The sequence below is a fragment of the Ascidiella aspersa genome, chromosome 3, assembly GCF_963924565.1.
Source record: "Ascidiella aspersa chromosome 3, kaAscAspe10.2, whole genome shotgun sequence".
NCBI lineage: Eukaryota > Metazoa > Chordata > Ascidiacea > Phlebobranchia > Ascidiidae > Ascidiella > Ascidiella aspersa.
The window spans coordinates 29,412,096-29,429,555 of record NC_139449.1 but is presented as its reverse complement, the minus strand read 5'-3'; the positions used below and the strand labels follow the sequence as shown (position 1 = coordinate 29,429,555).

General features: G+C 35.3%; 1 long non-coding RNA gene across 1 annotated transcript; it reads left to right on the top strand.

Moving 5' to 3' along the window:
• The first annotated feature begins 11,967 nt into the window (after positions 1-11,967).
• Positions 11,968-13,949, top strand: LOC146161453 (uncharacterized). The gene is made up of 4 exons (XR_014494697.1): positions 11,968-12,184; positions 12,456-12,518; positions 13,077-13,187; positions 13,404-13,949. It is a non-coding gene; the product is annotated as an uncharacterized LOC146161453 (long non-coding RNA).
• Positions 13,950-17,460: the final 3,511 nt, after the last annotated feature.

Here is a 17,460-nt window from a genome sequence, read left to right as displayed (position 1 = left end):
GATGAAATCCAGTGAAAAATAATGCGAACCTAGTAAGAAAAATAACTTGACCTTTTTAGAGACATTTATTTGCGTCTATATTTCTTTTTATGTTGGTATATGTATTAAACGTACTGCCATGCACTAAAATCATACTCTATAAGAGTAAACTTACTTTTTCAAGGTCAGACAAATCTCTGATGAACAGATTTTCCATTAGTTCAGAAAAGCTAACGTTAGACGACTCAAGTCGTATTGCGTAATCTTCCAGCTCCGAGAATAGGTCCGTGCTGTTACCACTGAAACACAATTGTAAGGGTAAAAATTGACAGGTCCTTTATTGCGACTTTGGCAATAGTTGTAGGATTACCTGTACAGTACTTCTTTAGTTGTCGTTTGCATTTGGCGGTTACTTTGATCTAAGGGCACCTCCTGGGTTATAGTTTCCTCATTGTCTGTGCTGCTCAAAGTAGTTGTATCCACCTATAAGTGTGGACATCACAGTTGGATAAACTACATTAATTCAGTTCAATTACAATTACTCCCTAAATGTTTCATTAAATTAAAAACATCAGTTTAGGGCATTAAACCTTTAATTATCTTAATATCAATGTATTGAGCCAAAATATTGGCAATTTTTTTTTATTACAATTAGAGTTACACAGAATGAAAATGTCTCCATTACATTACAATTACAATAAAACCTTTAATTAATAACATCATTTACAAATTACAATTGATCCAACTTAGGTGGACATTCCGCTTAAACATATATCAAAATCGAGAATTCAATTTTTTTACTTTTTTAATTTATTTTACCTCGTCTAAAACAGTATCACCGACTTTTGTTTGTTTTAGTTTCCTTCGTTCTTCAAGTTTTTCTTGCAAGCGGATCCTGGTCAAGTTGCGTTGCTTTTCAAGTGTTTCAGCATTCCTTCCACAAAAGTGCATCAATAACTTAGTAAGTGTTATCGGATATAATTAGGCCTACGAATTATAGAAATTGTAAAACATGTCATCACTTTGTTTTAACAAAAATTTAAATTTAATTGAAATGTACAAACGTACGTAATTCCGTTTACTTTAATTAAATGAAAAAAAGTATCTATTGCATAAAAATAAGTTTCTATTTTAAAACCGTTTCATCGCGTTTTTACAATTGTAGCCTACAATTTTTCTCTCCAGCGATGATTTTCAATTTGTTTCTGTATGTCGGATTCGGTTATTTCCTGGTGCTTTATCTTCTGCTGGGCTACCACTGTAAAAAATAAATAACCCGAACTTTAATAAAAAAACAAAGGATTATTTAATGAAAAAATTCAGTGTGGTTAAGGCTTTTTTAGCAAATACGTTGTACACTTCTGTGAAATTGTTTTAAACAGTTTAGTTTTAAACTTATGTAAGTGTATAGCAGGTGAAGTTAAAGTTGTTTTTCATCTTTGTGGTGTAAATTGTTCAATTTAAAGTAACGGATTCTTGCTGTACCATCTTGGAAATCACACTGATCTGTCATTTGTAACTCTGGTTTCTAAAGACGGGACACAATAATTGTTTCCAAGTGATTTAATAAAAAAGTTAAAAATCTAGAGGAAAGTATATGAAGCGTTTTTCAAGCGTTTATGGCAGAGGTATCAAGTAGGCATGATATTATAATTATAATGGAGAACAATATTCATTTCAAACAAAAAGTCCCATCACAGGCAACCCTACCCTACCAACCTTTCGGTCCAGAAAAGTTGTTGGCATCATCTACTTTCGTATAATCGCTTAACGCTTCCACATCATCAGAAATGGAGGCATCGCTTTTTGTAGGAACAAAATCGTTCCCCTTATTAACTTCTTCTCGTTGCAGTGTGTCTAAAATTTTCGAACGTCATATTTTTAAACAATACCGCTATCAAACTAGCTGTTATAATTGAGTAGGGGAAGATTGTCCTAGATCAGGGGTTGCTAATTTTTTTAAACCGCGGTCGCATGAGAAACTTAAAATGTAATGGGTCAAAAGTAGGATGTTAAATACACAAACTATAACGTCATACTCCGCTATATAACAAATAAGCTAATCAAATTGTTATTACGTCAGGAGTTTTGCTCAAATGAGCAATTTAAGTGAATTAAAAAAAATAGAAAAATGCTACTATGGGCTGTTTGTTTTAAAATGTAAACTTTAATTTAGACATAGAGAGGGCGTTAAGCATGGAGCACAGATAATGTAGGCCTTCATTGCTTGATATATTGGCGTTTATTAAGTTGTGGGATGCGTTGACCGAAAAAAGGTTAAAATACTTCAATATTTCGCCAAAAAAACACATATACCATGTGTTTTTTGCTATTGAGGCTTTAAGTTACCGATGTGTTACTTGTGATATACAATGGTCATATTCCAAAGACGATATAAATCGTGTGAAACACACAACATGGTAATAAATAAATTAGGTCGACAAAACGTGAATCGGTATGTTTCAGAGTTTAGAAAACGGCCAGTATTTCGTTCGTGTTTTATATATTCGACCAAAGCGCAAAAATATATATATATTATGATAAGTTTGTTAAATTTTCGTTGGGGATAAGGGTATAGTGCAGAGGAAGCTGTCTGTGTAACGATGCCAAAAAATCGCGTTAAAATTACGAGAAAGACAAAAGAGATTCGCGCGAAGCGTGAAAGTAATTACCATTTTAGTATTTGAAACAGGCTAAAATAGAATTTGACGGGTCATGGCTAGATCCGTCCCTGGAAAGAGTGTTTAAGATAAAACCAAACAAGTAGAAACTCGACCTTGTTTTCGATTAGCTCAGCCTATGTATTTTATGAAAAAAAGCCAAAAAGTGTAAGTGTCTTTCAAGCGTTTATGGCAAAGGTACCAATTAGGCATTATATTATTTAAAATCATTTTTATAAGCTGAGAACTATTAGTTATAAAAAATGTGGATGAACACAACCTCTCGGTCCGGAAAAATCGTTGGTATCATCTTCTTTTGTATCAGCGTTCAACGCTTCTTCATCATTAGAAATGGAGCTTATGGTAGAAACAAAATCGTTCCCATTATTAACTTCTCCACGTTGCACTGTGGCTATCAATGTCAAACTTGTCGTTTCGTGATTTAACTGTCGGTGTTCGCCAGGGGTGGTTTGAGTTTCTTTGTGCTCCTGGTGGAAAGAAGTTACAAAACCGTAACTTAGCCTTTTAATGGCATTCTAGACTTATACGATTCGCAAACTTAAGCTTTTCTCAAGTTACAATAGACGCCTTACATTATAGAAGTTATTTAATTTTTTGGTTGTTTATAATCTGGCAATATTTTTTTGTGCTACTTCACAATCGAAAACAAAATCTACTGTAATATGATAGAATATTCGAAATGTAACCATCTGGTTTCATTATAAACTCACCTGGATAATGCGTACTGTTGCAATGCTTGTCGCACAACCCATCTCCCTCCCCTTATAAAACTTGCAGTAAAAATATGTCTATTTGTTTTAAGCACTTGCAAACACATAAAATACGTGCTCTCTCCGTATTATGTCTTAGTTATATTACAGATGCAAACGCAAAGTAGTTTTGATAGACTTTCTTTTTCCCTGACACCTTATGCGTATAAAGTTTGTCTAGAGTCTAGACGATTTTCATTCAAAGGTTGATATCCAAGAACCTACCCTCCCTTCATATTTTTTTGTTCTCGCCCAATTTGGGTTTAACTAAATTTTCTCGTCTATTTCCCGGTCTGCGCAAACTTATATATTCACATTATGTGCATTTTCCCCTGGAGTACATATTGTTAAAAAAACAACCCATGGTTTTTAAAAAGAAAACGTGTAATGCGACAACTGGCAGACCACAAAATCAAGGAAAACTATTAACAAATATAATAAACGACCTGTACTTATTATTACATTTAAAGGGTAATAAACGTTAAATTTATATTAACGACCCCAGGTTGACAGACCTATTTTTTATTCGTATAATTTGAAATTTTGACGTGTGTTTGATCTGAAATCATGGGTATAGTTATGGTTATTAAAACTGCATTCACTTGTTGGTTATGTTTAACCAGGATGACCTTGAGCATCCTTCAATACATCTGAGGATGCAAAAATCAATTATCCACTATCTGGAATTCAACGTAATTGTCTGATCAAACATAATTGTCTGATATGTTGCTTTTCTACAATCGTTTAACAAACAAATACACTAAAGCAGGAAAGTGTGCGTAACTAAGCTGTTTTTACTTGCAACACCGAATACCTGAGCTTACACCTTCGATCGAGATCGGTAATAAAATTTCCTTTTATTTTGAACGTGCCAGAGTTTACGCCATATACAAAGACACGAACGTAGAAAGGGCGTTGAAGAGGTGCGCGAATGACATTGTGTGAAGGGTGGTGTTGTGTTGCTGATTATAAAAGGCGAGAAGATTTGCCCGCCTTCGAGGCCGGCAAATTACATGAACAATGTAAGATTTCACAATTGTTTTTCAAATGACACCCGCGTTCAGCACCAATGCTCGCATACGCTGTGTAGGCATATTTCATTTCGGGAGTTTTTCTTGACATGCCGTATTGTCCGCATTTGATTTGAAATCGAATTATGCTGAAATATGAGATATGTGGGATTTTCTTGAGCGCTAGAGTAAAGCGAGTAACAAGGTGACTCTTGTATTTTCATAAACGCAATTAAAATGTATTTGAATTCCTCTCGCTTCTATGGTTTTTACAGTGTTTTTTAACCGGGTATTGCGCCAATCCATTTTTAGGGGAGCGCGAGCTTTAGGCTGCTACGATAGTTTTTGTATATTGATTTTAGCGGATCCATGCTACGCTTGGTGTTCGCTTTGTTTTTATGCTGTCTCGTGCTTTACGTCGAAATATTTTTCACAGCCCATAAAGCATGGGTGGGCAACCTTTTCAACACAAGGGCCAGTAAGGAAATGTAATGCTTACAGGAGGGCTGCACATTAAACATATACTAATTCATATTTTCAGCTTTACTAATGAGTTTCTAGGCTACAACTTCCGCAGTTTTGTCAGTGCTTTCCACTTGTGGATTCGGAAATAACTTTTCATTCAAATGACGCCTTTCTCGGACGGATCGGCTCAGTACACTTTAATTAACAGCCATTATTCAAAACCAGCTGTTAAACATAACATCTCAGTCAATATGCCTGGCAAAAGTCTGCTGCACCTTGACCGTACTAGACAAGTGTAATTGTTGCAAAACAATTCTTTATCATAACAACATGACGCAAGTAAAACTATGAATGAAGATTGTTTTATAATAGATGCTTCCCATTCGAGTTCATCTGTATTAGTGTAACGGTTTAGCTAGCTTATGGGTTACATCGGACTTCAAACAGGAAACTGATAGAGCAAAAGTCCCAACATGGTGCACACTCATAGCCTTATTTAGGGAAAATTAGCTGGAAGAAAGTGAAGGGCGGCACAAAAATGGAAAAGGGCCGCATGCGGCCGGCGGGCCGCACGTTGCCCACCCCTTCCATGAAGGTTTAGCTTGTTTAATTCTGTAGTTATGTAAACGTGTATCGTTAGCGATTTACGCAAAAACTGGCTTTAAGTCTGTGGCCTATGCTATTTTAGTGCAGAATTTAAAATTATCAGCAATCAACAAAATAAGGCATAGTCCACTACAAAAAGCTGATTTGAAGATAAAATTATTAAAATATGCGCATTCAGTAAAACTACACACTTATTATTTTATTAAAATATTAATTGATAATGAGTTTGCATCATAAGAAACGTGATTTTTATAAGTGAAACAATAAACAGAAAAACTGCCGGAACAAACGGTGATATCTAAATATTTTTAACAGCTGAGTGTTTATCGATATTTTGGCATCGAAAATGTTGTATGCGCGGCGAAAGAATTCCAATGGGAAAAAAAGGCAAAAACATTATATGTGCGTATAGAACAAGTTGACAACATCAATATAGCTTATAGCAAATAAACAAATAAAAATAAGACTTCTATACAAATATTTATACAATTGCTAATAAAAACAAAGAGACTGAGCTTTGTGTAGATTGCCTATTGGACTTGTTTTTAATACTATACTAACGAAATAACAATAGATAAAGTAATTCTACACGGCTACTCAGTATAATTTACTCGCTAGGCCGGTGCCTCATTGGGGTAAGACGGAGACTTCATATTTTCGGAATAAGCCGGAGGAACTGAACTAACGCATGGGTTGCCATTCGGGAATGGAGAGGGGTTCATTGCAGTCATCGGGATGTTCTGCTGCTGGGCGTATCCCTGCTGGTTGTAGGCGTACATAGCGCCAGCTGCAAATACGAATCAGACAGCAAAAAGGTAAAAAATCACAAAGTGGCCCTGTTTAAGGATTTTTTTTATAATATAGCTCCAGTGATTGGGGTTTTTAATTCATCCATCAATTACCGTCGCTATGTACCCAGTGGGAATTTCAAGGGTACTTTTGTCAGCTTTCTGCTGCTTTGTCGCGGCGTTAACGCAAAAAGTAATATTAAACTTACAAAACTGGTTAAAATGTTTCATTTTGACTAATGTTACACAAAGCAAACACAAAAGCCGAAACAAATAGCAAGTTAACATTTATTATTTATAATAATTGGCTTAAACGATTAAATTTACTACGAACGATTCAATTAAAGCAATAAACCCCAAGTTATTTTTTGTCTCAATGACTGGTGTGAAGTCAGTCATTTGAAAACAGTGACTTGAGTCGTTACAACACTTCTGTTTGTAAACCTAAAAAAAGCAGCTATCACATAGGAAGAGAGTTTTTTTTTGTTTAATCATTTTCAATATTTTAGACGGGCAAAACATTGTTTTTGATATCAGATGGTAGGCAGCGACAGCTAAAAGCCACTACAGGTGATCAGTGACCGGAATAGGGTGAAATACAACGGCTTTTAGTTTTCTTGGTTGTAGCACACTTTCAGTAAACCTCTGTCCTTGGTCATTAGACTTTTTGATTGGAAAAAATACACAAAGTGTCTGTTAGACTTTTAAGCTCTTTTCCAACCCTTTAACATAGCATTTGGCCACTTATAATTGGAATGAATTACTTTTCCTTGGATCTCGGCAACACTTTGGCTGGTTTAAATTTTCTATTCGACTTGATAAAATCATTTTTTTTGGAAAGGAAATATTATCTTATACACAGCAAACACTCCAAAAAAGAACTATCCCATTAGCGCAGGCCAACGTTCAGATTGCTGTGGGGTTTTACTTACGCTGCTGGACGGTTGTGGTGGTGACGACCGGCTGCTGGTTTACGCCGACCACGTTCCCCTGGTTGGCTACTCTTGTACAGCAGCACACGCACGCCACTATTCCGCAGATCACCAGGGCAATGCATCCCAACGTTATGCCCACTATCATTCCAATTCTACAGTAAGTCAAAAAGCTATATTGTCGGGTGCGATACGTATTAACATACGAACGATGTGGCACTTTTTAACAACGTAAGAGTTTTGTGTTGGCGACGTTTAGGTTACAATACAATGCCTGGTTTTTTTTTCAATAACAATTGCCATACTGTGAAACTTTGTTATTGTTTTATTGACACTATTTATTCAGAGAATTAGGCTACTTAAAGCTAATAGATTCGTCAAGCACGCCAAACAAGGGATAAAAGTTTGTAAGATGTAAGGCAACCAATTTCTAAATCTAACATTCAATCTTAAAGCATATTTTCATTTATTTTAAATAGAATACTGCACTGTAGGCTAGGTATAATTTATAGCATAAATGATAGATTGTGAAAAATTGTATGTTAGGGTCAGTCTTAAAAATATGTGGTCCGTAAACCTAATTATTTTTTAAACGGTGTCCCGGACTGCACAAGGTTGGAAACTACTGAATAGTTTAGGGTGCAACCAAACTTTCTCAAACTACAGTTAGCTATGGTTGTTGTGGTTTTTACAGCATGCAGCTTTGAATGACAATATACTTTCCTATGACGAGAACTCACCCGGTCGTAACGGCGTCAGAGGCGACTTTCACGTCATCATCAGACCAATTTGTAATAAGCGTGCAGTCTTGATAGGTAGGCTTCAGGTAGTAGCATTTTTTGGTACCGAGCATACTCGAACAGCAATAGTCAGCGAACGCGCAGTCCTCCGATCCACAGTTCTTCCCTTTAAGCACAAAAAGCATTTTCTATTTAAGCGTATAGGCTACACACTGCGGCTCGTTATTGGAAATTTTACGTTTTATCTCGGACATGCATTGTTATGGGCTCATACTAATTTACGGAATGATGAATGGTCGGAATGGTCGGAACGCTTACTAATTTAAGTGTTACCGGTACCCCGTTAAAACAATTATTAAACCAACGCACAATATTTGAGTTAGGGTGGGGGTTAGCGTTTGTGTGAAGGTGGGTCAAGTGTTATTATATTTAATAATAATACTTTGAGCGTTCCGACCATTTCGACCATTCATCATTCCGTAAATTAGTGTTACCCATTGTTATGTGTATACGATTTCATTTTGTCAGACAAGAGTTTGTTGGGATTTTTTAAACTTTTTGTTAGTAAGTTAATGACGTTAAACATTCTGGCTTTCTAAAAAAACATTTTAGTAAGGCCTAAGGCTCTAAGTCAGGGGTTCCCAACCTGTGGTACGCGTACCACTAGTGGTACGCGAAGGTTTTTCAGGTGGTACGTGAGCAGCTTTCGCTTTTTTCACAAAACCCTGAATTCACGACTTTGTTTATGTGATTTTGTTTACTTAAAAAAAAAACTCCCTCGAAGCCCATTCTTATAGTTACGTAACTATTCCTGTTGTTTCGGAACAATGCGATTTTTAAAATACAGGATATGTCGGCAAGGAGCACAGTTGCTTTGTAAGCGTACAACGTTGGGTGTTGATTATGTCAAATGATTGCTCTTGATTGGTACTATCTACCGTTTTACAGCAAATAGCGTTGAATAATGCTAGTTGTAAGCTAAAAATGCATAAACATATCATTCGATTAAATTAGTTATACTGCAAGGAGTGGTACGCGTGGCAGTTCAGATCGTCCAAGTGGTACAAGATCGTAAAAAGGTTGGGAATCCCTGCTCTAAGTCGTTAACACTTATTCTCATTGCTCAGATGTGTGTTACGTGATTCTAATGCAGCAATGCGATTATTAATATATTTTCTGACAGTGGTCATAAAGTTTGTATTAATAATTTCGTTTCGAAACTGTTAAGTTAACCAGAATTATTAGGTATAGTGTTTCTTTTATTGTCGACCAACAATAGATTTAATTTCATTACCCACACAACTCCACACTTAGTATTTAAGACTTTTGACTCTTTTGCAAAACCTAAATGCGTTTCGTTTCGATTTTTTAAGCGATCGTTCAGATTTGTCAACTTTTCGTGAATAGTTGAATAAACAAGGTCCAACTCACAGTGTAGAAATAAAGCTTCAAAAACACCTACCAGAACATCCATCCGCAGCAAAAGCCGCCAACACGACGATTGACAAAATAAATTGGTCCATATAGTTCTGTATGCAAAAAAATATGTTTTAATGCAGATATTTTTTAACTGTGTTTTCTTTAGTTTTTTTGTGCCATAAGCTGAAAAAGTTTAAAAGACTGTTTCTGCGATATAATAAGATATTGAACAAAGTCGGAATGGGTATCGGATGATCCTTCTCCGTCGCAATAAAACAAAGTAAGACAGTAGTTGCCATTTGCAGGAACGCGCACAAACACAAGAAGGGCCATATCATTGGTTTTAAAAAGCTCGACCGACCTAACAACAGAATTCGCAACTTTCTCCGAATTTACATCCTCCATGTCGTGTAGAAAATAAATTGGCATTCTCCATTTGGCAAACGAAAACTTCAGTGTTGCCTCACCGTTGCAATCACACTCCACTGTAGGGCCAGGATGACTAATAGCATGAACTCGAGCATCAGACATTTTTTTAGATGGACCATAGCACAAGGCATTTTGAAAAAAGGTCGGGGCAAGAAATCCAGAAAGTTGCGATGTTATGTTCGAACATTCGATCTGATAACAGCATATCCACTTGTATTTATCTCCTTGATACATAAACTTTGTGGATTTGCCGTAGATGTAAAACAAATATTTACCCGGGTGTGGCAAGAACACATCAAATACCTGTATATAACAAAATGCTGTTAGACCGATTGTAGATAATAAGGTCTTATGTTTTCGTTAAGCATTATAGTTATTCATAATGTTTCTAGTAAAAAACCAGGGACATCCAAATGGGGGTACGAGGCTATCAATCACCAAAGAATAATATTTGTTAGTTTTTACTTCTTATAGGCAATTTTTTTAGTAATTTTTCTCATTGAAAAAAAAAGTTTCTGTCAAAAAAGGCGCTGTGTCATATTTTTACATTTTTTGTCCATATAGTCTAGCGCTGTCTTGATTCTGACTCACTACGAAACAATTTTTTGGCGTAAATCCATTCTATCGTGAAAAACACCTGTTCAACTTTAGTTAAAAGTAATATATGATTTTTTCAATTAGTGGTAACGTTTTATGTGATTTCCGCGTGGCCATTGTGCAGTAGATTTAATAGTGCTAATATTTTTGTTCCTAATGAGTCAAGTCTCCTACACTGTTAAAAATATTGGGTACTTCATTGAAAAAGTTTTGGGTAGTGCAACAGTTTACCCCGAAACAGGGCCGAAATATGGGTACCCTTAAAACCTACCCAAGTAGAATTGGGTAGCGTGTTTTTCATAAGAAATTTCCCTTTTTTGTTGGGTAAAAAAACATGCTACCCAATTGGAAGAAAATGTTTTTTTGGGTAGTAAGATTTCATACCCAATTATTCATGGAACGTTTCTACCCAAAACAGGAAAATTGGGTATTAATCACAAGTACCCAATTCCAATTTCTCGAATTGGGTAATCATAACACCCTAAAAGAATTAGGTATGAGCTTTTATACCCAAAACGCATGTACCCAAAATCGGTGAATTGGGTAAGGTTAACAAATACCTAATTAACAAATTGGGTACTCTTAACTTCCTAAAAACAGTGGTTTCAGCTTAGCATAAAACAAGACTTCAAAGCAAATTTTAAAACGTATAATACAGTTTGGTTTATTTGCAAAATCAAGTCAACTTAAATACACAAAAATCGGTGAATTGGGTAAAGTTAACAAATACCTAATTAACAAATTGGGTACTTATGACTTCCTAAAAATTAAATACACACAAGCAGACTGTTTCAAGGATTCTAACCTAAATTTTGGACAAACAAATTCCTCAAATGAACCAAATGGGGATACTATACATCAAGGGCGAGGAAAAAAATAATGGTTACTTCATTCAGTTTGGGTAGTGCATGAGTTTTCCCCGAAAAACGGCAAAATAATTTGGGTACCCTAAAAAACAACCCAAGTAGAATTACTCAATATAATTTTGATTTTTTCTTGGGTAAAAAAACATGCTACCCAATTAAAGAAGAATATATTATTGGGTAGTAGGATTTTATACCCAAATTCAGAGCCGAGATTTGTACCCAAAATAAATAAATTGGGTATAGTCAACATGTACCCAAATAATATCGGTAGAATGTTGGGTAAGGAATGTTCACATAATTGGGTTTGGGAACTTTGGGTATTCATAGATTTAACCCAAAACAAACTTGGGTAAAGTTTAGCACCGGGTATAAAAAACAAATTAATGGATCATACATTTTATTGTTCATCGTAATGATCAACACAAAACTTGTTCGATAGTGGTTATGTTAGAAATATAACTAGTTATGACAGTGATTAATGCGACTGTTTTAAGATGAAAAATCGGCGGACCATAACGTCCTATTTCACTTATTAATCTATTAGGCATACCGTTATGAGTTAGTTCAGCAGCTTAGAGCCTAACATACAATAAATACTCCAGTTTGTTATAACGCTTATTAGGTGTAGGCGTACAAATATTTAAATAACGGCAAATTGGTGCGTCGATTTTAAATTTTGAAAGGCGGCGCGAGACGTCACACTCCGTTAAGCGAGAGGCATTCTTTCGCCAAGCGCGCGTCTAAAAACGCCTTTGTCTCGCCAAGCGCGCGTCTAAAAGCTAGTTTGCGAACCACATAAGTTATGTGTATGTGAAAAGTGTGATAAACATCAGCCAGTTGCAGTTATCGTGTTCTCAACTTTAAAAAGATTAGGATAAAAAAGAAAAGGAAGGTGGATATGTGTCTAGGTCAACCCATTTATGGTAAGTTAAAACACTACTGTTTTTTATTTAATTTATATGTCAACACTTTTGTTGAAAAAGAAACAAGAAAATATACCCCACTGATATTTACTACTTTACCTTTTTTGGTGATCTTATTGTTGGACCCAGTCAAGTTCACACCAAAAACTTGTAGGTTAAGCATTGTTAATAAATAATTAATATAATACTATTTGACCCACCCTTATACAAATAAAAAGACAATTTCTCCTTTGTTAAATTATTTATTTTAGTTTTTATTTTCATCTTTCAGCAATCCCAAACTGCAAAAAATGAAGTTGTCTCAGTGGATAAGAGTTACAAAAAGCCATTAGAGGTACAAAATTAATATTTGCAACATTTTGCTATTTTATATGGTAATAATTGTCAATGTTGTTTTTAGATATTACCTTTATTTGTACAAGTGTGCTTTATATAGTAAAATTCTTTACATGAGGCAATTTTGTTTACCTAAATAGTTTTGTAACATTAACTATTGCACTTATTGGAACTATAGGTTACTGATAAACCAAATTCCATTAGTATCGGTACTTCTCATCATATTAATTTATGCACTTTGCCATGTTTTTCGATCCACTGTAGTGTTTTCTAATTTGAAGTTAAATTTCTTAGAAAATTTTACATTAAAAATCACTAAAGAGTCTTTCCTGTAAATGCACTTATAAATTTGTTTTGCTCATTTTAATATAGTAATGACGTAATTTGGTATTGGATCAGATCCCGGTACATTTTGCCTAAATTTTTTGTATTAGACATTCCTAATTTTAAGTATAAAAACACAAATATGCATGAAGTAAGTGATATTATTTTAAAGTATAGGCACATACAGACTACTGCACTATAATTTCTTTTTAACTTCATGTGTTTTTTACAGACAAGCAAGGATTATTATCAGCAGTGTCCACTATGCTTAACAACGGACCGTATCTGGTCAGGTGAAGGAAATTAACCAAACGCCATTGAAAAACAAAGAACTATTCTCCTGGTAAGAAATATGTTTATAGCTCCTGTTAAGTGATAATATACAATAAAATAACTCCAAACAATAAAGACTAATGTTGCCTAAAATTGATACTGTTAACATTACTTATTTTATAATTCATATATGTTTAGATTAGTAGAATATATTTGTCTAATGGCTTTTGAGAAGGATCACAAAACTTAGTTTGCATTAAGTGAAGGACATATTTTGTTTTTGTAGAAAAAGACAACCACATATCATGTTACGAGGGCTGTCCAGGACTCCCAAATAACCATTTATAGCAGTGTTTGTCAGTGCAGAAAAAAACTACTGTTGTAAAAATCTAACCCCACTTCTGTATATCCCATTGTGTGTTTAATATGACTGATGTCCCCACATGTACGTTTAGCCCTTCATTTTTTATAGTCTTTTTGGTGAAACGTTCTTAAATGTTAGTGATACGTTGATTATAATTATTGTTTGCAAAATAATGCTATTTTCATTGTAATTTTAAAGTATTTTTCCTTATGTTGTTTTTTCTTTTGTATTTTTATTTGTCAAGTTCCATTTGTTACAACAGTGTTCTTTCTAATACACTTTCTTATTTGCTTCTTAGAAATTGTGGTGAACGCAAAATTATTTGGGTGAATTCTTTTTCTACCCAACAATGTTGAATTTCTCGACAAATGTACCTTGAATATTATGTATGGCACGAACTAAAATTACCCAATATAGCATTTGGGTGAAACAAAGCAATACTAAAAAGTATTTATTGGGAATCCCCACGAGCGTACCCAGAAAAGTGAAGTGGGTACAACCTAATATTACCTAAGAATACCATTTGGGTGGAACAATGCGATACCCAAAAATATTTATTGGGAATCCCCACGAGCGTACCCAGGAAATTAAATTAGGTACAGGCTTATGTTACCCATGTAATTTAGGTAAAATAATGTGATACCCAATAATTTAGATTAGGTAGATATCAGTGGTACCCAAGGTATTTTGGGTATTAATTACCCAAAAATATTTATTGGGAATCCCCACGAGCGTACCCTGTTTGACAAAAAAGTACCCAATGATTTTGGGTATTGAATACCCAATTTTGCTAACAGTGTAAGGTAAAAGTTTTGCTAACTAAAACCAAATCAAAACCTTATTCGCACTTTACGCGCTTAACTCGACTTCAGTTGTATGGTACACCGGCTTTTTAAAATACAATAGGCTTCTTTAGTTTAATTGATTTATGACATGACTTATTACGGAAATTGTGATGTCATATCTGAAAACAAAGTTCAGCCCCCTCCTCGATCCGTTCCCGTAACTTTGTAAATTAGTTGCTAAAAATTGGTTAAAAAAAGATAGATTTGCGCTATAAAGTCTCACCTCTTTGTCGTTGTTTGCATAGTGCATCACGTATCTTGGGAATTTCTCACTTCGTTTAATTCTGAGCTTTAATTCGCCGTAAAAATCGGCGTCACCGCGAGCGAAAGGGGGAACTCCCAGCTTTATTTGCACGTGTCCGTGTTGGTCGGCATGGATGACGCCACTTTTGTGAGATATTAGCGACAACTTCAATTTGCTAAAGAGCGGCCATTGCTGGACGTTATCCTTAACAACAGAAATAATAGTTACAGGAAACGGTTCATAACTTCAAAACCTTTCAATACTTGAACATATTTCAATGGAAAAAGTTTGGTCACAACTTAAGGTTTATATATACAAACCCAAAATTAAATTTAATTTCCAGATTAAATTAAATAGTTTTTGTCTTCTCTCTTTTTCAAACAACATACGCTCTCACCTTGAATTGATCAAGGGTAATCGGATCAGGAAGCAATTGCCACGCAGTGTCATCCGGAAAGTGTGTAGTAATCAAATACTCTGGATCAGTGAGAAAGTAATGCTCTTCGTACTCATAGACTAGTTTTCAGATTTAGCTATATCCTCGTCCTCCTCTGAAAAAAACGTAAAACATTTTACACAAGAATAAACGAAAACGCTTTTCTTGTGAGAATCCTCTATAGCTGCCAGGTATACGATCCCGCGACTGTACAACAACACAGAATTATTACTACAACCCTGACGCTCAGGTCCGAGGTAGACGGAAATCTGAATTAACTACAAAGTATGTGAACCCTGTACTAACCAACTATCGACCGGGCTCCCCAGTGTGTATCAATCAAACGCCATTGTTTGTCGAGCAGTACGGCATTCCAGGATCCCCTCAGTTCGGATTTCGAAGAAAACTTATTATCTGGGTAATATCCACTTCCTTTTACATAGCCTTGAATTTTCTTCGCAATGAGACCTGCAGCACTAAATCGCACAAAATGTGAAATATGTTTAAACGGGATAATTATCTTCAGTATGAAAAGAGTGGCCCAAATGAATGATAAAAGATTCATTCTTTTGTTTGCATTCGTTTCGGCAAATGCTTATACCATCTACAGTGCGGTCAAATTAGGTTGAGATAAAAGCGAATCATTATATAGACGCTCGGACGTTTTAGAACGCTATAAACAGAAAAGGGGAGATAATTACTAACCAATAAACTTGAACAATGTAACAAACTGTTCATGTGCGATAAAATCGTAATCTTGAAGGCTGGTAATGATTAAATATTTACTTATTAATTTCTCTTTCAGTAGGTGCCCTCTATATAGTGCTAAATACACGCAGGCCACATATTAAACCCCGAAAAATTGTTCGGCATAACTTTATGTTGACATGTATAAAACATAACTCACACTTTTAAATATTTACACATTTTTTACCTGCACAGACGTACAAACAACGAAGGGTAGGTTTTTGTTTCTCTCTTAATTTGTTGCAGGTATCCCAGTGGCGAATCTTGATCTAAGTCGGTTGGAAAGCTTATCGCGTTTAAATCTTGAGATGAAATCCAGTGGAATATGATGCGTACCTTGTAAGGAATGAAGACAAGTTTCGTTAAAAATACAGTTTGCTGTTCCCTCTTTTTTAAGTAATTTTACGGCAATTAGCACATTAGCCATACGTGTTTCAGGTGCGGATCTAGAAATTTGATTTGGGGGACCATGACAATTGTTCAAAGATGACGCGACAAAGTGACGTCGCATAGTTACGTCATACCGTAACGTCACAAGGTTACGTTAAAAAAACACTACACAGTTCGTTTATTTGGTGAAAGTTTTCGATTGGACAGGTGTTTCAATACAAAGCAATCACCATGTAATCGATTCGCGCAAAGCGTAAAACGCATTTATAATTAAGTTGCCGAAACTTTTATTTTCCATGAACTTGCGATAGGTCGTATACGACGCCTTTGGCATAAAACATTTTTAATTAAATAGGCTAAGACATTTTACCAACATAATGAGGTTTCTCGCTTTTTTTGAAGCTTTTTTACATTTATTCAGATAAAATAGGCAAAATAATACAGTATTTTCGGGGGCTACGTCCCAGCCCAAGACGCCGTGTGTACCATTATATTCTGTACTCCCCAAAATCATCGAGCACCCTTACTAGGTTGTTTTGTTCCTTGTAAGTTTTACCTACTTTTTCAAGGTCAGACAATTCTTTGATAAACAGATTTTCCATTAGCTCAGAAAAGCTAACGTTGGACGACTCAAGTCGTATTGCGTAATCTTCCAGTTCCGAGAATAGGTCCGTGCTGTTACCACTGTGACACAATTTTAAGGTTATACATGGCTGGGTGTGATTGCGGTTATAGAAACAATTAAAAGGTTACCTGTACAGCACTTCCTTATTTGTCGTTTGTACTTGGAGGCTACTTTGTTTCAGTTGAACCTCCTGGGTTACAGTTTGTACATTTACGGCATCGCTAGACGTGGCTGTATCCCTTACAGTGTTGGTGTTGCTCTTAAAATAACATTTACATTGATGATTTTACTGGCTTTTGTTAGTGGTTCATGGTTATATTTACCTCCCCCGAAACAGTATCCGTTACTTTTGCTTGTTTAAGCATCCTTCGTTGTTCAAGTTTTTGTTGCAGGCGAAGTTTGGTCAGGTTGCGTTGCTTTTCAAGCGTTTCGGCATTCCTTTGACAAAAGTGGATTAATAACGTGGTTTATAAACCTATATTAACTTAATGAAACTAGAAAAAAAAATTTAAAGCGTGACATAAATCGGTTGTCCTTTTTATTCAAGCTTATTCGTAGCTACAACTCTACGTTATTTAGTTTAATTTAAATACATTACTTTAGCTATTTCTAGATTGACATAAGTCGCGTTTATTTCTGTAGCAAAACAAGATACAGACTTGTTATAGATATTTAAACCGTTTCACCGCCCC